Consider the following 4,350-nt stretch of genomic DNA (forward strand, 5'->3'; position numbering starts at 1 on the left):
TTCTTTTAAAAGATTTTGTTTATTAAAATTTTCATTTGATTTGAGATTTAATTCTGTTTTTAGAATAGTCTGTTTTTCATTATCTAATAAGGCAGATAATCTATAATAACCAGATTCTTCCGTTAATTCTAAACTTTCTAAATAATTCATAACTAAGAGATTAGGATAAAGGCGTACCTTTCTGGAGAAAAACTTCCTTTATTTAGTATATTTTACATAAGATGTTTTTATCTCCAGAGGGGAGATTATAGATATTAACTCCAGAGGGGAGTTTAAAACTATTTTTTCCTAAGGGAATTCTTTTTTCAGACTACAGAATCGCCTCGGCCGCTTCCTCCTTGCTCTCCTAGCATATGAGTACTCTTAGCCTCCTGCTTTCTGTTTTCTGATACCTTCTACAATTGCCTAAGCAATCTATTTACAATGGTTGGGTCTGATGGACAATTCCCATCCTTACCCTTCTTATGACGTCATTGCTTACGTCATTGTTTATTATCCTGCACCAGCTACATTGTTGGTGCTCTATGACTTAAGCGCTTACGTCATTATGCAATAATGTCGAGAGATGCTTCAGATGCGCTGTCCTCTTCTTTTATGTGGGTGGATGAGCTGTCTTCTTCTTTTATCATGTGGGTGGATCCCATTTCATTATTGCTTTCTTCAGATATTTCTGAGACACACAACTGGCACTTGTGGTCTTCTCTGTTTTTTATCAAATAGCAGAGATTCCTTTTTATCCCTTCAGGGAGTTTTTCTAAGAGTCTGGATAGATTGTAGAATGCAGATTCAAACTCTACCAAGAGTCTCATCTCTCTTTCTTCAATTTTATTTCTTTTACTGGACACAAGTAGAGTATTTCTGCTTTTATAATTGATTCTTGTGTGAGATTCCCTTGTTATCTTTTGAGTTCTTTCAAAGACCCTTGCTAGTGTGCTGGCTAGTCTACCTTCATGACTGTAGATTGTTAGATCTTGAATTTGATCAATTGGTTGAAAATTTCCTGGGAAGACGGACATGAATATTACTTGATGTGCTGGAACCAAGCATTCTTCTTCTTCATTAAAAATAGGTTGACTATTCGTAAATTTTAGGGATATATCCCTTGGATTTACATTGTCAATCATATTTTTAAATCTCTTTACTGCATCAACGAATCCTGCAGGAAACTCACTAATAATTTTTAGATCATTAAAAATTAAAATTGTATCAATTAATCCATACTGAAAAAACTGGTATGTGTCCGATGGGGAAGCATCTGGAAATATAACCAGTTTTGTTAGCTGTTCTTTGGTAATAGGATAATATCCCAAAATTGCCATTTTTTTCAGTCCAATTTAGGACTATGTTAAGGGTTTCTCTGAGATTTAATCTACAGACCCTTTTCTTTTCCTTGATTTCAGTTCTTCTAGGAATATTTCTCATTATTCATGTTCTCTGGGCTTGAATCGGAGCTTTATCTGCTCTTTTTAGAGTTTGTTCTGGATGAAGAGCTTCATATTCCCTGAAGGATTCCTTTGCCTCTTCTAATGTTGAAAATCCTCCTTTATGAACTATTTTTGATTGATGCGTGAATGGTGCTGCTTTTTCCCAGGCATCATATACTCCTTTCATGGGGCCATTATAAATTACATAATATTTTTTGTCTTATGTGGATTTTTTAATAATTTCAGCAATTGTTTTATTTTCTGGAATTTTTTCTTCACCTGGTTTGTCCACCATGTTTAGCTGGCTGAACTCTGATGGTTTTGCTTGTTGGGTTGATTTCATTGTTTCAATAGCCTTCTTGAGAGATTGGATATGTGTCCTTATTTGCTGACAATATTTGCATTCTTCGAGTTCTTGCTGATATTTTTGAATTTCTTGATTTAATGCGTTGTACACGAACTCCATTCTCTTGTCAATGTATCTGCAATAACATTTTTGTCACCCTTAATATATTCAATTTTTATTGGATATTGTAACAAAAATAATTGCCATCTTACCAGTCGTCCATGATTATAATCAACTTTTAAATTATATCGTATGAAACCTGTTAGGTAACTTGAATCTGTCCTTAATGTAAATTCTCTGGGTAGTAAATCAATTTTCCATTTCTTAAGAGATTTAATTGCTGCTAGAGTTTCCTTTTCATGAGTGGTATATCTCTGTTCTGTTGGAGTAAAAGTCCCTGAAATATACCTGCAAAGTAATTCCTTTGGAGAATATTTAGAATCTAGTGATTCTTTTTCTTGTTCCAAACTTTTTATAGCTTTCTTAGCTTTTAGACAACCTGACCAGGTTATGTCTGAAGCATCTGTTTCTACTATTAAATAGTCATTTTCTTCTGGAATATAAAGTTCTGGAAATTTTTCGCATAATTCTTTAATTTTTTGAATTTGCATACTATCTTTTTCATCCCATTTCCATTCTTTTTTAGTACTTATTTTTGGAAATAAGCTTTTAGTGTATTCTGTTATATTCTTTAAAAATTCTTGATCAGAAATATAATTTATACACCCCAAAAATCTTTGTAATTATTTTCTATCTTCTATTTTATTAGGAAATAAATTTACCTTTTCTAGAACATTTGGTTGAAGTTTTAGCTTTCCTTGGGTGGATAGAATTAATCCATGAAACTCTATTTCTTGTTTTGCTATTCTTCCTTTCTTTTTGCTAAGAACTAATCCTTTTTCTTTACATCTTTTTAAAATATTAATAATTTTTGGAGATGATCTTCTTTATCTTGTTTTGTAAAAACTAGTATATCATCAATGTACACTAAAACAAATTCATTTAACTCTTTTAGATTTTCTTCCATAAATCTTTGATAAATACATGGGGCTTGTTTTAATCCGAATGGTAATACATTCCATTCATAGAGCAACACACTTGTTGATTCTTTTGTTGGGCAAGTAAAAGCAGTTAATTTCTTTGTTTCTTCGTCTAAACGAAGTTGCCAATATCCTGATTTTGCATCAAGAGATGAAAACCAAGTTGCTCATTTGATTTTTTCTAAAATAGAATCTTTTCTTGGAAGTTTATGAGCATCACCAATAGTTGCTTCATTCATCTTCTTATAGTTAATGACCATTCTTCGTTTTTCCCTTTTAATTTCATTATTGTTTTCAACATAAAAGGGTGGAGCCGCATGAGGACTTTTACTTAATCTTATAATTCCTTTTTTCAAAAGATCTCTACATTCTAATGAGAACTCTTCTCTATCTCTTGCGGAATAAGAAATTTTATTTGGAACATTTATCTCTTTTGTAGGGTCTTTTAATTTAATGTTTACTAATTCGTTATTTGTATTTTTAATATCTAAAGGATTTTCAACACAAATTTCATCCAGAAGTTCTTCTATCTTTGTTTCAAGATTATTTTTTGGAATTTTTATCTGAAAGTATAAATTTAAATAACATGTCTCTAATATAGAAAATATTTTAAATTTTAGAATTTTATCTATAGTAGTGGTTGGTATTTTTATATGTTTCGATTTTTGATTTATTGAAGAATCGTGTGGAGCTTTTAAAACTATATATGTTAATTCTTGAATGAATGGATGATATAGCTTTAAAAAATTATTTCCTATGATAAAATCCATTATAGAATCTAACATATATATAGATGGAACAATGAACCTATAATTTTGAATAAAAATTTCAGCCATCTCTGCTTTTTGGTCAATTTTATGTATTGATTTGTCAGCTATTCTAACTCTTAATGGTTTCTTTAATTTTTTCCAATCAAGTTTTATATTTGAACTAGCAAAGCATTGTGTTGCTCCAGAATCTATGAAAGCATTTATAAACTTTTCTGTTATTTTTATAGTAATAAATGTGGCATTATTACTCAATCTCTGAGTCTGTTTCTGAGACATATTCAAAAATATAGTCTAAGTTATCATCAGATTCCTCTAATGGTTCCATGAAACAAGACTTAGCAATTTCTATTTGTTTAGTAAGATTCTTTTTATCCTTCTTTTTTGGACATTCATTTGCATAGTGTCCTTCTTCTTGGCAATACCAACACTTACAATTTTCTTTTTTATTTGGGCAATAGTTATTTTTTTGTCTTTTGTTTTTATTGTTATTTTCTTTCCTAAAATACCTCTTTTTTCTCCAGTTTGGATAGTATTTTCTTTTTCTAAATTGATATTTTCTTTTTCTTTGAAGGTTTTTATTAAGACCATATTTTTGAGGTATCTCTTCATTATCCTGACAGTAAATTCTAATTATATTTGCAAATCTTTTTTGAGTCGCTTCTTGCATACAACATTCTTTTATTTCCTCTCTTATTGCAGAGGTTGCTCCACCAAAATTATTTTCAATTGTCCCTCTATTTATTTCTCTTATAAATCTTCCCATTATAAAT

This window comes from Arachis stenosperma, chromosome 3, assembly GCF_014773155.1.
Source record: "Arachis stenosperma cultivar V10309 chromosome 3, arast.V10309.gnm1.PFL2, whole genome shotgun sequence".
Lineage (NCBI taxonomy): Eukaryota > Viridiplantae > Streptophyta > Magnoliopsida > Fabales > Fabaceae > Arachis > Arachis stenosperma.